At 37.7% G+C, this 25,472-nt stretch overlaps 1 protein-coding gene across 3 annotated transcripts in view; it reads right to left on the bottom strand.

Annotated features, from left to right (window-relative positions):
• The window catches only part of PPP2R3A (protein phosphatase 2 regulatory subunit B''alpha), a 168,559-nt gene extending 143,298 nt beyond the window's left edge, over positions 1–25,261 (bottom strand). Inside the window, exons 1-2 of one of the 3 annotated variants that reach the window (XM_081302778.1) lie at positions 25,102–25,261; positions 1,359–1,518 (exon numbers count right to left, since the gene is read on the bottom strand). The gene's annotated coding sequence lies outside the window, so the exon portion shown is untranslated. Of the gene's footprint in view, positions 1–1,358; positions 1,519–24,561; positions 24,693–25,101 lie in introns of those variants that run through there. The other 2 variants (XM_081302781.1, XM_081302779.1) reach the window with 2 other exon arrangements.
• Positions 25,262–25,472: the final 211 nt, after the last annotated feature.

The following is a 25,472-nucleotide window of genomic DNA, read 5'->3' as shown; positions in this document are numbered from 1 at the left end:
GCCTACTTGGGAATGGAAACTTGTTAATAAAACTTTACACAATACAAATGTAATGATGGTAATTTTTAAAAAGCCTTTTATAATGATTCTTTAAACATGAAAATAATATTACAAATTTTAAAAATTAAAAATAAGTTGAAGGGAGATGTGAAGATGATCTCTATGAAGATGTAGAGCTAAGGCTGGCTGGAGGGTCAAGGGTAGAGGAAAAATGAATTCAGCTTTATTTTCATGTTTCAGTGACACACTCAGAAGACACTCCTCATTCAGCTGGATATACTTGGCAGCAAGAGAGAGTTGAAGAAAAAGATTTGGGAGTAAGTACCAAAGATAAGGGTTTTAAAACCAGAAGAATAGATGAGACTTAGCATGCACTGTATGTGAAAAGGTCAAGTACAAAATTCTGAGGAAGGCTGGCATACATAAGGCATGGAGAAGGATGTAAGAAGGGAGACAAAATGAATATTCAAAAGACAGGTGGAGAACCAGCAAAATATGTCACTGAATTCAAGGCAGGAAAGTGTTTCCTTCTTCCAACTTGTTGGATTTTGAATTCGGAGAAGTTTGTTTGTTTAACAAACATCAGAGCTTATTTTGCTTTCATGGGTGTTTCTTCCTAATTTCATAAAGAAACTTGGGAAGTTAATAAAACTTTACACAATACAAATGTAATGATGGAAAGTACAGAAAGGTGTTACAAATATTTTTATGTTGCTATTTATTTGTTCCATTTCAGGAAACATCTGGAGCAGGCAGTATGAAGTAAAGAAATTCCATTGTTTTATCTCAGCTGATGAAAGAGTTCAAGAAGAAATGATCAACATGAACTGTAGATACAAGAGAGCACTGATTGAATATCCATGTTAGTTAGTGGGTCATTTAAAAGCTGAGAGCAGAAGAAATTTTAGAAGTGTCTTTAAAATTTTTTATTTAACAGGGTACAGAAGGTGTGATGATTCAGAAGTAATGAGTCATTTAAAAATAATAAAACTATTGCTTTGCCTGGAAAACATGGGCAATCATTCATGGATGACTCAATATGGAAATTGCTTCTAAGAGAAGAGTCAAGAGGAATACAAAACAGGTACCCATAGAACTACTTGATGGATAAAATGACGAGACCTGGGATATTCAATTTATTTTCACTTCAAATATAGTTGATAAAATAAATTGACAAAGGGAACTTGTCTCAAAAGGGATTATTTTCTGATGTTCAAAGAAACTATGTATGTAATATGAAAGAAAAATCAACACTTTAGATTTAGTAATATAATAATATTACTAAAAGTAATATAATAGTATTCCAGGAGCAGGCCTAATTTGAGCATATAGAAATTAGGAAGTGCTTTAAAACTTACTTTTATCTTTCTTCCCGTAGAGGAATAAAGTGTGGTTAAGGGAAAAGCATCAGGTGGGCAGTAAGGAGCTCCTGGTCCAGCTTCAGCTTCTGTACTGTCTACTTTGGTAGTCTGATAACTTGGTCAAGTCACTTCAGTCACCGAGATTTCACCTTCTCCTCTGCGGGGTGGGAAAAAAACATGCTGAAAGATGGCTTTGAGGTCCAGACAACATGAGAAAAACAAAACTTGTTTTTTTTTTCTTGGTTTCAATTAGGAAAATGTCATATTTTGCCAGCAAACTATTTTTTATTATTTGATGGAAGATAATGAACTGGCTATTCATATTTAATTGCAAAACTATGGATTTCCCTGAGAACTGGCTCCAAAATAAAAATTTGTGGTTAAACTTATATAGTTTTGTAATTAAAAAAATTCTCAGGCTAAGGGTGCAGCTCAATGGTAAAGCACTTGTGTAGCTTTTGTGAGAACTCGAGTTCAATGCCTAGTGCACGTGTGTGCACACAAAAAATTTCTATTATATATTCCAAAACATCACAATAGTTGTCTCTGTCTAGCTGATAGTATTTTAAATCACACATTTTCCTTTTCTAAGTATTTTTCTTAATTTGGAGATCATATAAAAATCAGATAGCATTCTCTATGGGGGAAAAATCACTTGGACAGTTTAGAAGAACATGTATACTTTAAGCACAGTTTAATAAACATTTGAGTACTACCTCATACTAGGTACTCTTCGAGATAGCCCAATTCTACAGTATTACCTCATGTAGCTCTCAGTATGAGTGGGGAGAAAAAGAGGATACCTAATCTTTAGGTGGAGGAAAGAGTTCCAAGAGGAGGGACAACTAAACCCAGTCCTGTAGCACAGTAGAAGCAGTTGACCACAGGAAAGAAGGGGAAATGCTGGGTGAGCAGAGGGAGCAATACAAAAGGTGGCATGGGATTTACCAGGAGTTTGGATTTATTATTCAAGTGTCAAGCTGGCTTCCAGGAGCCAAAGCTAAAGGGGTAGGACAGAGGTAACTGCTTCGGAGAACTCTTTTTCAAATGGAGAGGGAGGAGAAACATGGTTGGATTTAAACTGTAGGTAGAGCACTTTATGTAGTACTGTGGAGGACAGACTTAGGAAAGCAAGATAAAGTGAAGTAAACCAGGTAGAAGGCCTCTGCAGACTCCAGAGAGAATCCATGAGGGGGTAACTGGCTTAAGTGACTAACTCATGATCAGAAAACTATGAGCAGAATTTATCTTTAAATTCTGTGCCTTCCTACACCCTGGTGTAAGCACAAATTCTGGTCAAAGTTGAAAAGAGATCTTAATTTTATCTTTATTATGTAAACTATGGATATATTTCTTAAAAATACTTCGTTCATTAATTTATCTTAAGTACCAAAACGTACAGCACACTGCAGAAAACAAGTTGTCTTCTGTCTTGTAGGAATTTATGGGATAAAAGAAATGAGAAAAAAAGAATAGGTAAATTAATTCAATAGTCATTTACTGAGCTCCTCCTGAACCCTGATGGAGATAACATTTTAAAGACAGTTCCTTTTAGGACATAATTTTTATGGCCTTCTTTGCTTTCCTGAGGAGTTCATTGTGGCACAAGCGAACAGAGAATTCACAGAGCCAAGTAGGCAATTCTAGGGTAAAATAAACAGAAGCACAGGGTCAGGGAAAATTTGCTTGAATGGGATAAGAGAAAAATCCCAAAGAATGGTATAGGTGGCAGTGATATGGAGAGGAGCCTGGAACTGACTTTGGCACATGACAAATGATTTCTGGTTTTTGTTTTAAATAGGTTTAATCATGATAGAAGTAATGATTATAGAAGTAAGACATACTGGAATAAAGTCAAAAAGACAAAGAAAGCAACAAAGATCAAAGAGGTAGTGTCAATGTGTCAAAAAATATCCTATTTGGGTTTAAACATATATATATATATATATATACACACACACACACACACACACACACACACACACACACACACACATGAACAGGCATGAGTTTTTTGTGTATTTCTTTAAAACAAAAGTGAGATTATAGCTTATTTCCTGTTTTCCCCACTTACTATGAACAAACTTCTTTCCATGAAAATAAAAATCTATTATCACACAAACTTATATACAATACTAAATTTATTTATTCAATTCTCTACTAAGGTATACACCAGGCTGTGTAAGATACAGAAAGGAAGCAAGAAGCAAATGCTAAAACTGACAACAGCTGTGGTAGGATTCTGAATTCTAAAGGTGGAAAGAGGTAGGAGATATAGAAGCTCAAGAGATTTTAGTGCTCCAGACACAGATGAATAATGTCTGAAACAGGAATTCTTTGTAGATGAAGAATAATTTCCAAAAGGGGAAAAAAAAAAGAAAGAAAGAAAAACAGAAAGAAAGACTGTAACACACTAAAAATGAAGTAATTTCAAATCTTCACATCTGCAGAACAGATAGAATGTCAGAGAACTCACTCAGACAACTAAAAAGAGTGGGTGGACTGCCAGGAAAAAAAAAACAAGCGTTGTTCTAATGATCATCCACAACCACAGTTTTGCAAGGAAGTGAAAGAGCTCCCCAAATTGTGCTCTAATGTGCACTGAGCCTTTATCTTAAGTTGCTAGATGGCTGAAAGACTTTGTGTATCCTCTCTGAGCCTCCACTTCCTCAAGAGTTTGCACAGGCTCTGTGGGTTACACATTGCTTGTCAGAGTTCCTTTGGAAGCTGCTAAAACTAAACATTTTCCCCTGCAGCAGGAACAACTCTATCTTTTTAGATACAGGATCTTCAAAAAAGGTTTTACTTGAAAAAACAATTACTTAATTAAAAAGTATTAAACTCACAGGATTAAACAAATAACATTAGCCTCATTTGTTAATCACAAAGGAAAATGTAAATTTATAATACAAAGCTCTTAAAGTTACTACTTTTAACATATTAGTCAAATTTAGCATCACTACTGGTGTGATAATCAGATAATATGTACTTCCACACAGTGCAAAATGAGGACTGCAGGATTGTCTATGGAGTTTGATATTTTTTTTTTTTGTTTTGGACACATTTTTAGGATATCTAGCAGATATCTGGGCTGGAATCTGGGCTGGAAATTTGGGAATCATAAAGTCATTAAATTTGATAAAACACTCAAGGAAAGAAAGATTACAGAAAGTAAAAAGGAGACATCTAAAAACTGAGCCCTGTGATACTCAAACATGCAGAACAGTGCTGGCCAGTGAAACTTTCTGTGATGATGAAATATTCTCATTATATGTATCACTTGAGAGAGAGCTACTATACACAGGTGGCTACTGAACACTGGAGATACACCTAATGCAACTGAATAACTAAAATGTAATTGAAATAGGTTCACATAGCTAGCAGCTGCAGTACTAAGCAGCATATATCCAGAGTTTGGGAAAGGAAAGAGAAATTAGCAAAGGAAACTGAAAAGAAGTGGCCAGAAAGGGAGGAACTATTATGAGACACTTCTCCATGGGTCTGTCATATTTCTGTATAAGTGAGGCAATGACAATGTTGGTAGTCAGTGATAAATGATAGTTCTGGACTATTTCCCAAAAATGTTTGTATAGTGAAGAGTTTTGGGAGACTAGACCTCTAAAGGAAAGAATTATTGCCCAATACAATAAAGATATATCTCCTTCAGATTAGGTTTCCTTTTCAATAATACAAAACAATATGCATGCATATTAGCTACCTTCTTCACATTGTCCTAGGAAAAATGGGGCCAAGGAAAACTAGTACAAAAATACTGATTCTCTGGCTACTGCTGTAATAACCTTCTATCTCAGATCCCAAAGTCTGTGTCTTCTACCAATATTCATGAATTTATGGCAGATTAACTTGTTAACTTACAAATCAGGCAAAATCTTAGATCCTTCATAATTTTTGACAGGTATCTTAGAAGCTATGTGAAGATGTTTCAAGGAGGAGAAAATAATCAACTCAGCTCTAGAATGTCAGATAAAAAGAAATGACAGTTGGGGGGTTATCACTGATAACTGAAAAGAGCGGTTTTGATGAAACTGTGGAAGAAGTCTGACTGGTTTGAGTTTAAAACATGAGCAAAGAAAAATTTACCAAAAGAATATAGATAATTGTTTCAAGAAGTTCTGCTGTAAAGTTTATGTGAGATAAGGCAATGGCTAGAGGGGAAAGAGGAGTCAAGAACTATTAGTTTTAAGATAGAAGAAATAAAAGCATATTTTTATACATAAGAGAATGATTTAGAAGAGGAGAAAACTGATGGCACGAAAGAATTGCAAAGTACTAGTTGGCTAATTCTTTCCTGGTAACGAGAAAAAACAAAATATATGAATGTTCCTATAGGTGGTGGGTAGCTATAATTATAAAAGTCCTTTTCTAAGTCGGTTTACTCAGTGAGACAGGAAGCAAGGACATCCTTTGAAAGTGAAGAATGAGGAAGAGAGATTGAATATGTGAAAAGACTAAAGATACAAAACAGTCATTCTCGAGGAGATGAAACTGAGATAAATGACTGGGGAAATCTGGTATGATTGCCAGGTAACTCTTAGGGTCCACTTGAAATTATGATCATAAATTTAATTCAAGTTCAGTAGGACTTGCATTAAACATGCATAGAATAGGCAAAGAATTAGATTAACTGGTACTATAGTTTAACCAAGTGAGGCTGCTGAAGTGAGAAGGAAGCAAAGGAATTGAGGATGTACTTAAGGGAGAAATGATAAAATCTAAGTCTCTACCCCTCATATCCCCTGAAACCTTAACCCTTCCACTGAGCTCTGTGGTAGTTATCTGCAAAATCCTCATATCCTTGACCTCTTCTCAGAAGTTTTCAACTTCTTTCATCTTCTTATTTAAACTGAAACTTGTCTCTTTCCTGAAGATTCTGCTTTCCCCGTAACCCTTTTAGATGAGGACTCTTTCTCTTCCACACTCCTCAAACAAAAAGCCTGGTAAGTGCCCTTCTTATTCCTCTCTGCTAATATCCAGAACATTCTCCAGTTGTTCTGAATCACATATCAGATTTGACTACCCACTACCTTTCCTATGGCAGTCATTTATGACTCCCCAAGATCACTCCTTTGATTCTTCAATAGTTTTAGGGTGTGGCTCACAGTCATTCTAACACTGTTCTGTTCTAATTCTTATTGATTTTAACATCCAAACAATCTGATATCCTGGTTTCTTAGTTTCCTAATCTTATCTCCACAAAACATTGGCCTTGTTCTCTACCCTGTCTCAGCCACTTTCTCCCATGGTTAAACTCTTAAGCCTTTATACCATCTAAGGGTACAGTTTAATAACCACACATCTGGGGGAGCATCATTTAAAAGAATCTACTGATGAATTTGTAGTAAGATCATCCCTATATAGGCCTCTATTGGCAGAGTTAAGGGAATGGCAATACATCAGGCATAAGACCACACTCTGTGGGAATTCAGGCTACCATCAACAGATAACAAAAGGCAAGTAGAGAACTAGACATCTTTTGTTGTTGCAGCTTATCTTGGGTCTACGTTCCTTAAGTTGCAGGAATGGTGTATATATGTATGTATGAAAGGTTGGAGTAGAGACAAAAGTATCTTGTTATGATGACCCTTCTTTCATCAGGCACTCAAAGGGAAGATTAATATTATTATATTATCATCATTCCTGAAGTACAGTCATGCACTGCTTAATGATGGGAATATGTTTTGAGAAATGCACTGGCAAGCAATGTTGTTGCTATGTGAATATCACTGATTGTACTTATATAAACCTAGATGGTAGAGCTTATTTCACATCAAGGCTATATGGTATAGCCTACATTCTTAGGCTACAAACTTGTACAGCATGTTATTGTAATGATACTATAGGAAATATAATTTAAAAGTATTTGTGTATCTAAACATATCAGAACATACAAAAGATACAATAGAAATATGGCAAAAGAACTAACATGCCAAACTTTAGTTAGGAGACAGCCCAGGTGGCAGTGCTCAGCACAGAATACTCAGCTATCATAATGACTGTCTTGCAGCATTTGGAATGTATGTCAGCGTCACCTGGTGGGCAAGATGGCTACCATCACATCAGGATAGGTCCCTCCCTATTCTCTGTGTACTCTAATCACTGATGGGTCAGCTCAGGAGACTCTCATATCCTTCTTGGGTTTCCCCTTATTAGGATACAGTTCTGGGATATTTCCTGATAGCAATCTAAGGTAATTAAGAGCTCTTCTAACTTCTTTTCCTCATCCCAGTATCATGATTTTTCAGATTTAACCAGTGATTTCTAAATATGATGTCTAGATTTCCAGTTGTTTTCAGTCAGTGGGAAAGCTACTTTATCATGGAGGATTCAAAATCAGAAGTCCTTTCTGTGAGTCAAAGACAAAAAAAAACCAAAAACAAAATCCAAATGTTCTATCTGATATGCAGATGCTGACTCACATTTGGTAGGTCACATTTGATATGTATGTATGTATGAAAGGTTGGAGTAGAGACAAAAGTATCTTGTTATGATGACCCTGGAGGTTCACCAGGCAGGGGGAAATGCAGATAGGGGAGGGGGAGATGGGAATGGGAAAGACAGTAGAATGAACCAGACATAAATTTCCTATGTTCATATATGAATACATGACCAATGTAACTCCACATGGTGTATAATCATAAGAATGGGAAGTTATACTCCATGTATGTTTGACAAAATACACTCCACTGTCATGGATAACTAAAAAAGAACAAATTAAAAAAATAAGTCTGATTTGGTGTCAACATACCTTATATATAATCAGAAATATGATAAATTATTGTATAATGGTGTATTAAAATTGTAATGCAAAAAAAATTTTTTTAAATAAATTTTAAAAATAAATATATAAGTCTGGCTGTCTTCTTAGTGTTTAGATGTTGCTATATAAAATTAAAAGTAGTAGTTTCCCAGTAGTCAGTTGTATGTAATACTTCCTTCATAAATCAATTGTTTGAAAAAGGAGAAAAAAATGTATAATACTATTTTTTATGTGTGTATAGGGCACTTACCATGAATGGAATTTGGAGGACTAGAAGTTGCTCTGGGTGAGTCAGTGAATGAGTGGTCAGTGAATGTAAAGGCCTAGGACATTACTGTGCACTACTGTAGACTTTAAACATTCTACTTAGATATACTAAACTTCTTATCAAAAATTCTTTCTTCAATAGTAAATTAAACAGTTTACTAAAACTTTTTTCTTTATAAACTTTTAACTTTATGGCTGTTATATAGTAACAAACACACTATATAGCACAAAAATATTTTTCTTTCTTTATATCCTTATTCTATAAACTTTCTGTTTAAATTTTTTTAAACTTTTGCTAAAAGTAAAAACACAAACACATACATTAGCCTAGATTTACACAGGTCAGAATCATCAGTATTATTGTCTTCCACCTCCACATCTTGTTCCACTGGAAAGTCTTCAAGGGCAATAACATGCATGAGGCTATTTTCTCTGATAATAGTGACTTCTTCTGGAATCCCTCCTGAAGGACCTGCCTGAGGCTTTTGTTGAGGTGTCACTCTTACCAGAAGTGCATCCATGTGGTTTGCTTGGTTTGTTTCTTTGTTCCATCCATCACAGATTTGCTTGCAAGCAGATAATGTACTCTGAATATCCCTCTCTATTAATAAAAACTTTTTGGTGTTGGGGCCCATATTTTTAAACTTTTTAAGGAGCATGCTGAGGTCTGAGAAGCTTCTGCTAAACTCTTCACTGTGAATTTTTTTGGGAGTTCTTTTTTATCTCCTGAAGTTTCCTTTTCTCTTATCTCTTCTTCAGCTCTGTACATAGTAAATAACAGGTTTTTTTTTCAGCTCTGTTATAATCTTATGAGGACCACCATTGTATATTCAGTCCATTGTTAACTGAAACATCATTATGTGAGGCATGACTGTATTTATATATAAGGGTATGCTGAGCATTTTTTCTTCTGGTGGCACTGAGGATTGAACTCAGGAGTACTTTACCACTGAGCTACATCCCCAATTCTTTAAATTTTTTTTTGAGACAGGATTTCATTAAGTTGCCGAGGCTGGTCTTGAACTTGGGGTCCTCCTGCCTCAGCCCCCTGAGTAGATGGAATTACAAGCATGTGACCCCGTACCTGGCTGTGCTGAGCATCTAAATGTATGCTCTAATTAAATTCTTATGCCAACGCTGAACTTAAGTGTTATCTCCATTTCACAGATGAGGAAATTGAGGCTGAAGAGAAGTTTAAAAACTTGTTAGTATTACTCAGAAATTATAAGAGCTGTGATTTGAGTTAAGGTTTCTCTAATGTCAACCATTCTTTTTGTCCTATGCTAAGTCTACATGAAAGCTAAAGGAGCTAGGATAGTCAGTACCTTAGTCTCCCTCCATAATATGCCAAGTTTCTCAACTTCTAAAGCAGGAATGGTCTCAAAATCTTAATAAGAGGAAGGAAGAAAGGAAGGGACAGAGGGAAGGAGCGAAAGCCTATTGAAACACTGAATTAACATAGTAATCTACATAAAAGAAAAAGGTGTTTTTAAAAATCCCAGTTTTGTTTTTTTAGAAAGGCTGAAAACCAATAAACATATTAGAGAATGATGAAAGTGTGACATGTAAAATAGCTATATAAAACAAAATCATAACAGATAAAGTTAATGGAGTAAAAGTTAGAATTAGAGTTTTAAAAACCAATGAATAAATGCTACCTATCTGAATTTCAGATTATACTATCAAACTTTTTAAGAATAATTAAGGCATTGAGTTTGTTCAATAATAAAACAAACTGGAGCATAAGTAAAAGCATATTCACAAATGGCATAATATCCATAAATACAATTATTTATAAAATATGCTATAAGTGCAAGCATAAAAGTTTAATTTAAAACAAAAACCAAAAAAAAGTGATCTGTGAGATTAAATCAACAGGAGGGAAATGGAAAATGCAGTAGGTTCTAAATGTGAAAGAATGCAAATGTCAGGGCAAGAAAAAACAATTTAAAGAAACTTAACAGAAGAGTAAAACATGAAATTGAATTAGGAGAAAACACAAATACAAAACAAAGATTCAATGCAAAAGTCATTGAACAGAAAAAAAAACAACAACTTAGAAGCAGAAGCAGATGAGTCAGAAAGTCACTACAATTTATTTGTTCTTATAACCCAATGTGTAGCCAGTTCAAAAAACAGAAATTCTACAATATCTTCTTAATATATGAATTGTCAGATCCTCAAATGGGGTAGAGGGAGAAGGTAAAAGTCCAATGGAAATATGCTTACTTAAGAAAGTAATGCAGGGGCTGGGATTGTGGCTTAGAGGTAGAATACCACCTAGCATGCATGAGGCACTGGGTTTAATCCTCAGCATCACATAACAATAAAAAATAAAGGTACTGTGTCTACCTATAACATAATAAAACAATGTCAAAATTGTGTGACATTTTTACCACAAGTTAATCTTGGAATCAATCCTAGAGGACTGATACCTAACCATATTTGGCAGATGGACATCACACACTTGCCAGAATTTGGAAAATTAAAATATTTGCATGTTACAGTTGATACTTCTTCCGGACTTTTGATGGGCTCCCTTCATGCCAGAGAAAAAACTAAAGATGTTATAGCTCATTGCTTACAAAATTTTGCCACTGTGGGCGTTCCAAAACAGTTAAAAACAGATAATGGTCCTGGTTATGCTTCTACCTCTTTTAAACAATTTTGCTCATCATTTGGCATTACTCACATAACAGGAATTCCATGCAATCCACAGGGACAAGGCATAGTTGAAAGAGCTCATCAAACTATTAAAATGTACTTATTAAAACAAAAGGAGGGAATTGGAAAGGGGTATATATCCCCCAAAGATAAACTTAAAATAACCCTTTTTACTCTAAACTTTTTAAATTTGGATTCATCAGGGCTTAGTGCTGCGGAAAGTCATTTGTATCCAAAAAATGTACATAAGCCTAAGGTACTTTGGAAGGATATTCTAACAGGACAATGGAAAGGTCCTGACCCAGTGATTGTCTGGAGTTGGGGCTCTGTTTGTGTGTTTCCACAGGGAGAACAGCAGCAGATTTGGATTCCAGAGAGATTAACCAAAACAATTTCTACAGACCAAAAAGAAGATGATTTGACTCAAATCCATAACAGCTGATATCCAGAACTCTAGCTTGGCTATTCTTACATCTTCGACAGTGATTAACCAGGATGCTTTTTTCAATATCTATTTTATTATTGCTTTTTCCCACATCATAAATTCTATTTTATTTTTGAGCTCATACAGACCTAGGTTAATGTTTTTCTGATCAGTTTTATTTTTTGACTGTGGAGTTTTTGAACATTACAATGGAGATTTCACCTAGGTAAAGCTACAAGGCCTTTACTATTGTCTTATGTGTTGTATGTTACGTGTGCACACTTCTGTTTTGTGTTGTATGTCTGTATGTGCGTATGTCCATATATCATATATGAGGAGCACTCATGAATAAATGGATCCGAATTTTTTTTATTATTCACGTGATTTTAATGGTTTAATTTAAATTGGGTAAACAGCTGTTGAGGATCTGTTTGTTTACTTTCACCTTTCCTTTTCATTATATTTAATAATTCTGTTCAGGATAATGTAAATTGTTCAAAAAATTGTTTTCTTAGTACCCGTTGGAATGTTACATAATTTTTTTTTAGCATCATTGTCAGAATTCCTATCTTCATCCCAGTGCCGGTGAAGACAAAGATGAAACCAAACTACAGTTTCTTCGATAATTATCACAACAAACTATATAAACTGATGCATCAATAAATAATAACTCAACAAGTAATGCTCAATCACTGAGTCAATTTATTTTGGGAGGAAATGGACATATTGATAGATTCCTCCGCTTTGAACTGCTTACAAAACTTGCCTGAACTATGTATCACTTGTATGCATTGTGCTCTATCTGTTGATGCAGCGAATTATGGTAGTGCTGGCGTATCTTTGCTGATGTGTCACCAGTGTTGCAATTTTTCCTAAAGAGCCGTCAATTGACTTGGTGTCGTGGCATTTCTGTATCCTCCTCCCTTCTACTAGTGATGGTCTAATTTGGGGGGCCAACAGAGGTGAGGCAAAGAACCCCCCCCCCCCACACTGGTGCATAGGCCTATCCACAAGTATGGCTATATGCTGGACTGGTAGTCAGTGACAGGTATGATCCAATTGCAGTGGTATCAACCTAAGACAGGAGGCTGATGCCTAGAGGTCAGTTTTCCCATGACAGGTAAGAACCATATGTTGAATTGGACAAACCTAACAGGCACGGTCCCTAGCCGCATTGCTTGTTGCTTAATTAAACAGAAGGGGGGAGATGCTAAGAGCCACAAGTAATATGATGCATGGCATTTTTGGTTGAAAGGTGACACAAGCTAGCCATTGAGATGATATGATTATGTTAAGATTTACATTCATATGGATATTGGACTCCTGCTGTCCACCTGGGCCTGCCAGGGACTCCTGGAGAGTTCTCATTGGTTGGGGAAGTGCGGTAGGAGGGATTTCTGGAGGAGGAACTTCCTCTTGGGATCCAGGAGAACGCCGCGCGCGTAGATCGGCAATCTTCCCGGGCGCGTACGGGGCATTGGTGGCAGTTTCAAAAAATAAAGTTTGTTCCTGCTTGAGTGGCTCGTGATTTTGTGCCCAGACAGACTTCGGCAGTACTGTGTCCACCTATAACTAAACAATATTTTTTTTCCCCAAAAATAAGGTAATACAGATTTCTCTAAACTGACCCATCACAGTTCTTAGATGTGACCTTCAACAGAAACCATTTCTTAGCTCCTTCCCTGGATACAGCTTTTATATCCTATTTTGTGGTCCCACTGATGCCCTCTATTTAACCAATCTTGACTGTATCTTTGGTGAGGTCTTATCACAGCTAAGATTATTAGATCATTTTTGCACTGAGCTTTCCCACTGGAAGAGTGCATGAAGTATTTATCTGTCTCTAAGACAGATAATTTCAGGTAAAATAATACAGTCTTGTGGGGCTCAAGAATAGTACCTAACTAAACAAAACTAACCAAAGATAACAAGTCTGAATTTACCACCTCTAGTAGGGCTCTGTGATCACAATTTCAGCAGTAAATTTTTCATTCACTATCATAATAGAGGTGTGTGTGTGGGGGGGGTAGGGTTTTGGGGAGATGGGGAAGATGATATGGAAATCGGTTGGTAAAGCAGAGCTGTGGGAAAATCCAACTTCAGGAAGGGGATACATATTAGGGTTCCAAACCAAAAGGCCAGGAGTGGTATGGAGACCGAACACAGGGGAAAGAATATGAGCGCAGGAGGGCTGAGAATAAACAGAGCCATCTAATGTAACAGACTAAGCAAGGTAATTAAAAATGTAATAATGGCACAGAAACAATGATTAATGAGATTAGAGTTCTAAAACCAACTTATGTATATGTGAGAATTTATGAACTGATAATTAACATGCCAGGTATTATAAAAATTATTCCAAATGGATAGCCATTTGAACATTCACACTATTCATAGAAATAATTTTGGGAATTAAAGATCTGAATTTCAAAAATATATAAAAGTAATAAAAAAGTAAAAATTTCATGTTTATATATTTTGGGCAGAAAACACATTCATTAAAAAAGTCAGGTTTTAAAAAGTCAGTTTTTAAAAAGTTCACAAAATTAAAAGCCAGGAAGGCAATATTGACATCAAAATTAAAAATGATTTAATAAAAAAGACCACAAAGGGAGAGAACTAACAGACTGGAGGAAAATGTGACACTTTTACAATAAAAAGTGAGTACCTAGAATATAAATAAATAAGAAAAAATACATTTATTATGCTACAAATAATAAAAAAACAAACATAAGAGTATTTAAACAAGATAAAAGTTACATTTTTCTCTCCTGCAAAAGAAGGTGAGGGTTGGAGTGGCTCCACCAAATGCGTGGATACGCCGGCTTTCTGATCGCTGACCTATTACCAACCTGATGACCCTGATGGTCTAAGATGGCTGCTAATGCTCCAGTCATTTTAAGTGTGTTCTAATATACAGAAGAGGTGAAGGGATGAAGAAGGGGGTGCCTTTCCTCTATTAAAAGACTTCAGAGTCCCACCTAACCTTTCTGCTAAACCACTAGCTAAAACTTATTCAAATGGTATGCTTAACTCTTAAGGAGTCCCGTTTTCTGGATGGGCAGCAATGGGCATGGCTAAAAGCTGGGGTTTCTATTACTAAACATGAAGGAAGAAAGAAAAAATAAGTAACTAGCAGTTTCTGCTATGTAACTCAAAGGACAGAAAAAGAAGTACAAAAGATCAAAAGCTTTAAAAAACATATCAACCACAGTGTTCTATTATACAGTAGGCAACTATAGTTAATAATATACTGTACATTTCAAAATAGTTGAGAAAATTTCAAATGTTTTCAACCACAAAGAAATGATAAACATTTGAGGTAATGGATATGCCAATTGCTCAACTTTGGTCATAACACATTGAAAACACAAGTCAGAACAGTACCTATTATTATGTGTTAATTAAAAATATTAAAAGGGAAATAAGAATTAAAACAAGGAGACACTGTACCATTTTGTAAAACTTTTATTTAAGACGCAAAGTTCTGGGGGTAGGGCTGTGGCTCAGCAGTGGAGCGCTCGCCTAGCACATGTGGGGCGCTGGGTTCCCTCAGCACCACACAGAAATGAATAATCAGAATGGAGACATTGTGTCCAACTACAACTAGAAAAAAAAAATTAAAAAAAGAGGCAAAGTTTGCAAATTGGCAAGAATATGAGGACTTATGTTAATTTTTTAATAAAGTGAATATATTAAATATTATTAGTGTAATTAAAAATACAAACATTTTACTGAAAAACTAGAAACAGATATTAGTTATATAAAATATTTTATATTTAATATTTTAGATACCCTGGGCACCAATTTGACAATCTCTATTAAAACTATGATTGTATGATTACATAATCCAGAAATTCTCTTTCAGAATCTATGCAATATAAACATTCATAAAATTGCACAAGAACAATGTTTAATATAGCAAATTATTAATATAAGGAAATATTACTTATATTAATATAGGAAATTATTAATATAAGAATTATTAATATAGGGGGAAAATCATAGACAACACAAGTGTTCATCATTAGGGGAATAGGCCCACTTTATTTTCTTCATAGCACTAATACCACTGTCTGAAATTATATTAATTTATCTACTTGTCATTTAGGAAATTAGCTCATCTAGGAAAAGAGATAAGGTAAAGAGAGTATATTTATACAACAGCTGTCTGGTTAAAAATTCAGTAGAAATAATTATCTTAAAACACAAATCAAAACAACCTCCATTCCAGCCTGTAATAACATGAACCTACCAGAAAGTCTGCATGAAGGCCAGCAGATTTGCAGACTGAGAAATGTCAAACCAGACAAAGCCTCTGAATTTACTTTTTGGAGACAACAATCACTGGATTTCTTTAGGGTCTAGGGCATTCCACAGTAAAATCAACATACTCTCTCCATTACAAGGGATCCTCAAATGTTTTCCATGCTTGGATCCCAATACTCTCAGAACCAGGTGGGTCTCCACTGATTAGGAGGACTCACCATGGGACAGAGGTTCTAACCAGATCTGCCAGAAGAAAACCAAGGTCATTAAAATGTACTAAATTGAGAGAAGACAAAATGCTAACACCTGTGCCATAGGGCTTGCAAGAGGATATGGCATAGTAGAAGCACCATCTTCATCAGTACACATAAAAGCAGTATTCTGAGGCTGACCCCCAAGATTGTTGTAAAACAGGGAATGTGCCTGTGATCTATCATATGGAAAGAATAAATGTCCTTTGGTGTGGTTTTTGAAAGCCTTAATGACATTTCCATTCATAGCCACTAATCTTAGCTTTTAATTTCTGATCTCACGGATAAGAAGTTTATAAAACTTTTTAAAAAATATTTGTTTTATTTTAGTTTTTAGTACCGGGATTGAACTCAGGGACACTCAACCATTGAGCCATATCCCCAGCCCTATTTTGTATTTATTTAGAGACAAGGTCTCACAGAGTTGCTTAGGGTCTTGCTTTTTGTGGAGGCAGGCTTTGAACTTGTGATCCTCCTGTCTCAGCCTCCCAAGCCACTGGGATTACAGGTGTGTGCCACCATGCTTGGCTAAAACATTTTTAACTGGAGGTGCCCTGCTCAAATGAAAATGTAAAGATGAATAATCAAAGAAAAGGAAATGGGATAGTCTAAGGGAAGGATAGCCTTAAGTGTTCTGTCTTGAGGGGTGGGGTAGGAGGAATACTCAGACTCCCCAGAGTGCTGGGCAGCAGAGTTTGAAAGGGAAGGGAGACAGGGAGCACTGGGGAAGTGAACTTTAGCAAAGACCTGAGAGTAATGAAGGAGGAAGAAGTTTTGTGAGGGAGAATGCAAAGATCCTGCAGCAGGAGCACACCTTCTTGTTGGAAGAAGAAAAAGGTTGTGTTTATGACTGGAACAAAGCAAGAACGGAACAGAGTGGTAGGAGATATTGTCAGAGAGACAAAGCAGAGTGTGGCCTACCCTCACCTATAAAAATGATTCAAAATGGGTCAAAGACCTAAATGTAAGAACCAAAACTATACACTCTTAGAAAAAAACCCCACAGGGGTCAATTGATATGACCTTGGATTCTTACATATGATGTTAAAAGCATAAACAACACAAGGAAAAACAATTAAAAAGTTTCATGCAAAGGACACTATCGAGAAATGAAAAGACAGCTCACAATTTGTGAAAAAGTAATTGCAAATCATATAGTGATAAAGGTCTAATATCGGGGCTGGGGTTGTGGCTCAGTGGTACAGTGCTCGTCTAGCACTGGGTTTGATCCTCAGCACCACATTAAAAATGTATAAATAACATAAAGGCATTGTGTCCAACTACAAGTAAAAAAAATATTTTAAAAAGTCTAATATCCGGAATACATAAGCAACTCTTACAACTCAATAACAAAAACAACCCACTTTAAAACCAAAGGACTTCAATAGATATTTCTCCAAGATATCCAAATGGCTGACAAATATATGAAAAGATACTCAACACCATTAAGTCACTAGGGAAGTGCAAATGAAAACCACAGTAAGATATCACTTCATACCCACTAGGATGGATGACTACAACCAAAACAAACAAACAAACAAACAAACAAAAAGCCCAAACAGAAAAAAAACTATTGGAAAGAATGTAAAGAAACCAGAATTCCTAAATATTATGTTAGAAATGTAAAATGGTGAATCTGCTATAGAAAAGTTTGGTGGTTCCTCAAAAACTTTTACCATATGACCCCAAAACTCTATTTCTAGATTTATACACACACACACAAAAATCAAACTGAAAAGAGGTACTTCAGCAAAAACCTGTTAGACAAATGCTCTTAGTGACGCTATTTAGAAGAGCCAAAAGGTATAACACCCCAAATGCCCATCAACTGATGAATAAACAAAATGTGGTATATCAACACAATAGAATATTATTCAGTCAAAGAAAGTAATGGAGTACTAGATACATGCTAAGACATGAATGAAACATGTAAATATTATACTGAATGAAAGAAACCAGACAAAAAGGTTACATGTTATATGATTCTGTTTATACAAAATTTTTAGAATACATAAATTCATAGAGCTAGAAAGTAAACTGGTGGTTGTTAGGGGGAGAAAGGAATGGGGACTGACTGCTTAATGGTACAGAGTTTCCTCTTGGGGTGATAAAAATGTCTTAGATCAGGCAGTGGTGATGTTGCCCAATATTGTGAATGTACTGAAAAATCAGTGATAAAATGGTTACTCTTACCCCCAAACCCCCTCCCAATTCAATCACACAGCTCATATTTGAAAAACCCAAACTCTGTATCTAAGAATTAACTTTATGTCTTCTGCCCACTCAGTCATTCTGCATCCTCCACAAACTAAAGGAGCTCTGAACCACAATGACAATGGACTTTTCCCTCCATCTACCATCATTCAGAAGTGATACATAACTGTACTTGTAGTAATAGATTTCCCACTGTTGCCCAAGCACATACAAGTTTCCAAACAAAATTATTTTCTTATAATGGACTCTCAATATAAACCATCTTGGAACTAACCCTAACCCTAACCTTTATATAGAAGTTAACTATCATCTATCTATCTGATAAATCAATAGTGGCTACAATTGCTAGTCCCTTTAAGATGATGCTCCTGTTTGCAAGAGTATAGCAATAGGGTCATGTTTCAACTAAAAAACACCATTCTTCAGTAATAATTCCTGGCAATTTCTATCCTCTGTGTTTTCTCTCCTGGTGGTAGACCACAACTCTTAGAAACATGACACCTAAAACTGACTTTTGTTTTAGTTCACTTTTTCACTGCTGTAACCAAAAGAACAACTGGAAGAGGAAAAGTCTATTTGGGGCACACAGTTTCAGAATTCTCAGTCTATAGATGGCCAACTCCATTGCTCTGGGCACAAGGTGAAGCAGAAAATCATGGCGGAAGAATGTGGCAGAGGAAAGCAGCTCAGGACATGATATCAAAAAGCAGAGAGGGAAAGACCCTACCCATCATTGACAAAATGTATATCCCAGAGGTATGCATCCAATGAACTACCTCCTCCTCCTGCCTATAGTTACCACCCAATTAATTTATTCAACTGGATTAATGCACTGATTAGGTTAAGGCTCTCAGAACCCAATCACCCCTGAACTTTCTTGCATTGTCTTACACATGAGCTTTTATGGGACACCTCATATCTAAACTACAACAACTTAAAAACCTCATCTTTGGGCTGGGGTTGTGGCTCAGTGGCAGAGTGCTTGCCTTGCACATGTGAGGGCCTAGGTTTGATCTTCAGCACCATATAAAAATAAATAAAATACAGGGATCATGTCCATCAACAACTAAAATAATATTTTTAAAAAACACCTCCTCTTCAAGGTTAATGCTGATAATAAGGCAGAAACTGATAAGAGACTGAATGGTTATGGCAATATGCGTAATAATCCTTCCTAGATAGTCACTCTGAGCCTTCAAGGTAACAACATTCATACAACCTTTTGGAAACCAGTTTGTTCAATGCTCTTCTCTCCAAGCTAAATTAAGAGCCTACATCTCCAATTTATATCCATCCCATACCCTTCAATCACAGACAGTGATAAAGATTTCAAAGTATGAGAAATTTTACATGCATGCAATTGGAAAAATTGAGCTAAAATATCAAGTTAACTGGAAAAAATATAACTGCAAAAACTACTCCTGGAAATCTGACAGTTAGATACACATTCCCTAATATAGCCAAGTACTCCATTTTCAACAAGCCAACAATCTGGTCTTTGTTCATCAGTTCAATAGACGATGATGTCAGGGTCACTGAAGCCCAGATCACTGCTGGCCTTTAGGTACTCTATGGCTTTCCAGATACTCAAGACACTTAGGTCCTAATCACCAACATCTGACTCAGCCCTTTCAGAAGTTTTAAGGGTCATGACAAAATATCTTCTCAGTGAAAAGCACAAAAATCTCGAAAATAAACATAAGCAAGACTCCTCTACGATGGGGCAGAGGCACCACTGAGCTACCTCCCTGAAAAGCTAACTAGTAGTGTGTGGGTAACCAACATATTGAGCTTCTTACCATATAAACATGCAGGACATCAGTCCCTCTGCAGCACTCCACCTTTTTGGGCAAACTTAAGTTTTTGAACTGAATTAAGGTGGTACAGCACTTGCTTAGCATGTGCAAGGCCCTGGGTTCAATCCCCAGCACACAAAATAATAATAATAATAATTATTATTATTTTAAAAAGAAAGAAAAGATTTTTCAAATATTCACCATTCCCATTTCTTACTTCCTATTCACCTCCATCTGGTTTCTGCCTCTTCTAATCTAGAACAGTTCTTACTAAAGTCAAAGACCCCATCTCGCTAAAGTCAAAAGATTATTTTTAGTCCACATCTTTGCCTGATGACTTTTTTTGTGAAATACTCTCTTCCTTTGCCTTTTAGAACCCACCTTAAACTAGAATTAGCTTCTTAAGAAAGCATCTAAGGCAAAAATCAAGAATAGTTTAAATTACTCCTGAAAGTCCTTTAAGTGGCCCATTAAGTATAGCACACTTACATACATGCAAATCAAACTTGGTTCTTTCTCATCTAATTAAAAATACAGTACAATGTATTTAGCTAAGTTTACATACTTAAACTTCAAGCAAAGTGCAATTGCATTGTACCTCTTGGGCCACATGACCTGTTCCTGAGTTACCCTTCTCTACCAAACTAGGCCTGAACCCTTTTCTCTTACTAATCTCTTTCGAGGTTCTCAACTTTCACGGCTCAGTGAAATCATTTGAGGAACATTTAAAAATCTAAGGCTGCAATTCAGACCAAGAAAACAGAAATAGAAACTTGTTAGGTGGACACCAGCATTAGTGGTTTTTACACTCAGTGATCCTAATATGCAACCAAGATGAAATCACTGTTCTATACTCTCCCTTGACCAAAAATCACACACTCAAAAGCCTATAGAATCAGGGAAGTAAATCATCAAAACGGGTCAGGCTTAAGGTTTTAGAGAGTTGTGAGGTTTGTAGTGAACTAGAAAGCAGCTGAGATCAGTTGTGACTTAGCTCCAATCACTGTTGCCATACAGGAAAGCCAACTTAGAAGTGCCATATCTTCTCATTTTTAAAGTGAAGCTTCAAATCCTGATTTTCATGGGAAATCTTTGGATTTTAAGGTATGGGCAACTAACATAGAATTAAACAACAAAGCCACTGTATGGGCAAAACAAAACAAACACATCTGTTAGCCAGATTCTGTGGTGGGCTACTGGTCTGCAACCTCTGCCCTGGGTACTTTCACTCATACCCTTTAATTTTTAACCTTTAAATTTATGCCACTAATTCTGACCTTTCCAATGCCTGTGACACCTATTCTTGAAAGTCTCAGCATCCCAATGTGAATGAAAAGTGATTTAAACACACCTCAAAACTACCCTTACAATGTTCTCTATCTCAGGTAACAATTTCATCATTCACCTGGTGGGGCAAGCCAATACTCTGAGAAATTCATCCTAGGAACTTATTTTTCTCCCTCAATTCTTTTTTTTTAATATGTATTTAGTTGTCAATGGACCTTTATTTTATTTATTTATATGTGGTGAAAAGAATTGAACCCAGTGCCTCCTCACACATGCTAGGTGAGCACTCTACCACTGATCCACAACCCAACTCCTCCCTCAATTCTTATACCACATCAACCAACAAATCCTATCAAGTATGCCTACTAAATATATCTCCTTTATACATATACTCTCCTCCACTGCTATCACCTTAGTCCCAGCAACCAGCTTTCTCTCCAACTTATTCCCAGTAACCTAAATTAGGGTCAGCTGTCACCCACATTCACTTTTGTTTCCTTCCAAACCTTTCTCTCCCATATGATCAGAATGAACATTTAGGAATATAAGTATTTGCAAATACACATACACACACTTACTTGACCGAACAATTCCACTTCTAACAATTTATCCCACAAATGTATTCATATACATATTAATTAGCATATTTTTAGTACTGTCTGTAATAGACTGAAAATCATTTGAATGTCAGTAGGGCAGGGGCTAAATAATCTGTTGTATAATCATCCAGTGAAATATTATATAGTCCTTCAACAAAATAAGGAAACTATATATCAAGAGATAGATTCTAAATACACTATTAAAAAAAAGAATACACAGTATGCTACCATTTGTGTAAACAACAGGAAGAAAGAACATGCATTTGCTTGAATGCCCATTTAAAAGTGTCTATAATGATAAAACTGGCATCAGTGTCATACCTTTGCAAAGTATGGGGGAAATGCTGGCTGATGGGGGCTATTGGGATCCAAGGAAGACATTCTTATTTAATGGGCCTGGAGGAGGCCCTGGCATCTATACTGTTTAAATACCTCTGGTGATTCTGATGAGCAGGCCAAACTGAAAATCACTGACAAGTAGCCTCTATTTTCCCAGCTTCATTCTGTATCATACTGCCCCACCATTTTCCATGCTCCAGTCACACTGGTTATGGATTCCCAGAAAAGGCTGTTCCTTTCTGTCATAGGACCTTCACACTTTTTTTTTTTTTCCCCTGTCTGGGATATACTGACCCTCTAAGCTCCATCTGGTAACTCCTATTTATCCTTCAGAGTCCACCTCAAAGGTCACTTTTCCAAGGAAATTTTTCCCCTAGTTTCCAAAAATCTCTCTTTTAAGTATTCAGAGTAACCTGTTGTTCTCCTCCCAGAATTTAACATAATTGTAATGAGGTAACTGCAATTACTCATATATACATCTGTCACCTTCTTTAGACTATAGGACCAGAAATGCTGACACCACATTGTTGCTTTTACCACCATACTCCCAGACTTAACTTAGCATCCAGCTGGCAAAGTAGGCCTTCAGATGTTTGTTAAATAAATGATGCTTGCTTTTGCCCCCCAGCTTAGCTGAGGAAACCAACACATAAGCAAATAAGGACAAATGCAATGTCACTGGTATTAAGCAGCAGTTAGTTTAGAATATAGTTCTCAATTGGGGATGAATTTGCTCCTTCCCAGGGGATGTGTGGCAATATCTGGAGGTATTTTAGATTGTTACAATAGTGTATGGAGTTGCTACTGATATCTAGTTAATTAACCAGGAGTGCAGGACAGCCCTCCACAACAAAGTGTTACATGGTATAAAATGTCCATAGTACCACAGATGAGAAATCCTGATACAAAGATGGTAATATTCAAGAGGGTGGTTAATTCTACTCCAAGTTTGTGGGTTTCTGTTTGGGAGATCCTGGATGGCAAGTCAAGAAAAACTTCAGTGAGGAAGCAAAGCTTCAGTGTTGAAAGGTGGCAGGGTCCAAATCACTGGGGACTTAGAACTAATGAGGAGTCTCCGAAGAGTTTAAAAGCAAAGAGATGGTTTGAACAGGTACCCTCACTAAGTACCGCATACTCCTTTCTCTTCAGATAGTTGGTTTCAGCTAAATATTTAAGGCCAAATTAGTTCAGACCAAGATAAAGTCAGACAGCCCCTTCACTCTCAAGAATGTTAAGCTGAGTTTTAAAATATGCAAATACTTACAAGTACAAATAAATCATTAACTGTTTAATGTTCAGATTGCTAGTAAATAATTATTTTTGAGTCCAAAAGCCAGGTTGGACCTGATAAAGACTTCTCAAAAGCTTTTTATTTATTTTTTAAAAAACTTGTTTTTTTTCTGTCCAGGATTTCTGAGCTTATATATTCTTTTACAATATAAAAGTTGTATAAAATAGCCAGCTCCCTCCCCACCCCCCCACCCCCCGCAAGTTTATCACAGTATAAGTTCTGCCAGAAAGGATGGGAGAGCCATTTGGATACAATAACTGTGATTAAATTGTGGGTGTAAATTACAAGTCTATAGATTTATTTTTTAAATAAGGTTTTCAGTAAAAGTCATGGAGACTACTGAAAGAAATCTAGATACTGTTTAAAGGTATCGCCAAGAAAAAACAAACAAACAAACAAAAAAACACCCTGTGTTTTACTACAACACAAGCCTGCTGCCTGCTGAGCTGAGCTGAGCTGAGCTGAGCTGAGCTGGACGCCCATGCTCTGACCTAGTATGGCAATTCTTAGGGTCTCGGCGCTAAGTACTCTCTCTGTTTACAAGAAACTGAGGCCTGACACTAAGGAAGAACAAAGAAAAATGCCTGGCACCATAGGTGCGGGGGATGTTTTGTACATAAATGAAGATTTGAGGAGGAACGCTTTCTCTGATCTTGAAAGACATTACAAATCACTTTTTCTGCTTACGTGTTAAAATTTTATTTTTGTTTTCAGATCACTGCCTAATAAGAAAATACCTTATAATTTACAAACAGCAGTTTCTCTCCCCCTACATTTGCCGACAATTAAGCGGGATAAAATTTCCTTAGGCTTTAACCAGAGTGGGAGGAATGGAAATAATGTGTGCACAAGAGAGTTCGGATGCAACATCAACTCCAAGCCCGGCCAGCTGGTTTCCATCGAAAGGTCCCCCAGGAGAACGCCCCTCCAAGGCGGAGGCCGGCCACCGCGGCGTAGACCCACCGAGGCGCTCCGAGCGCGGCCGCGGAGCAATGCCGAGATCCGCCCGGCCTCCGTTTACCTTTGTTTCAGGTACCCCAGCTCCCAGCCGGGCAGGGATCCCGCCCGCGGCCCCGAGCTGGTGACACATCCTTCTTTGGCCAAGTCAGGGCCGAGGTTGGGCAGGGGGCGGGGAAGGAAAATAAAGCCTCAGCGCCTAACGACGTGACTCTCGGTTCTTCCAGAACGTTGGCATTTGCTTCCCTGCCAAGCTTTCCTGTTAACAAGTTCCCGAGGACTGTGCGGGGGAACTAGCCCCGGAGCCCCGAAAAGTGGGAGGCGCCGGCCACTCGGCCTCCCTCCTCCGCCGGCGCCCGGGCAGGCGTTTTCCACACTCTCGGGCCCCGGTAAGTGCGCAGAGGTGCCCGCGCTGCCCGGAGTCACCGTGACCACAGCCCTGTCCGTTCGGCGGTTCCTCTGGCCAGACCGGTCCCCGCCCCCAGGCCCGGCCCCGCCCGCCCGGCCTCCGCGCGCCGCCCCCCCCCCCCGGCTTCGCTACCCCTTGGGCCGGGCCGGGGTCGCCGAGGGCTGTAGGCCGCGCGGCGGGAGCCCCCGCGCCTACCTCAGAGCCCGCGGCTCCTCCTCCGGCGGCTGCCTCAGCTAGCGGGCCACACTCGCCACCAGGGCTCCCCGCAGCGCGGGCTCGGGGATGCAAACGCGGCGCGTGAGGAGCGGAGGCCTGGGTGTGCCCCGCCCAGCCGCGCCGCCGCCTCCCGCTCGTCCCACCCTCCGCGGCGGGTTGACGCCCCGCCCCTCCCCGCCCTCCAGGCCCCGCCTCGCCCCTCAGGGTCCGCCCCTCCAGGCTGGTGGGGGCAGAAAGGGAGCTGCGAGGGCCGTCGCGGCTGCAGCCCACGCTCGCCCTTGTATGGCGGCCAGGCAGAGAAGTGTGAGTCTAAAGCGTTACTATTATTTGACCGGTACGAGGCTCTTGCT

Source organism: Spermophilus citellus, assembly GCF_964194105.1.
Source record: "Spermophilus citellus genome assembly, chromosome: 7".
NCBI lineage: Eukaryota > Metazoa > Chordata > Mammalia > Rodentia > Sciuridae > Spermophilus > Spermophilus citellus.
The sequence above is the reverse complement of the archived record's forward strand: the minus strand, read 5'-3'. Positions and strand labels throughout refer to the sequence as shown.